This window comes from Nannospalax galili, unplaced genomic scaffold, assembly GCF_000622305.1.
Source record: "Nannospalax galili isolate Female #2095 unplaced genomic scaffold, S.galili_v1.0 scaffold1225, whole genome shotgun sequence".
Classification (NCBI taxonomy): Eukaryota; Metazoa; Chordata; class Mammalia; order Rodentia; family Spalacidae; genus Nannospalax; species Nannospalax galili.
Genome location: NW_008352717.1, coordinates 275,444 through 275,807, shown reverse-complemented (window position 1 = coordinate 275,807; position 364 = coordinate 275,444).

Below are 364 nucleotides of genomic sequence, written 5' to 3'. Positions count from 1 at the left end.
GAGGAGGTAGGAATTGGCTTGGCAGTTAGGATGAAAAGACGCCAAAGAAAAGTAGCCAATTTCTTGGCCAAAATCAAAATGTCCTTGGGCCTCTTAGCAACATACTCTGTTCCAAAGGCCAAAAATGTCAAAGTATTTAGGAGCTCTTATCTAATCCCTAAAAGATTTTAGGGTTACCACCTCTTCAGAGGGGGGAATGTTAGAGTAGCAAAAAGTCCCATAAAAAAAGTACATGAAATTGTTCAGGAAAAAGTGATAAGATGTGGGAGAAGGGGAGGGAGTGGGCACAGATTTGATCAAACCACCTATATGCATGTATAAAATTCTCAATAAATTTTTTTTTTTTAAAAAAGCACTGACTGCT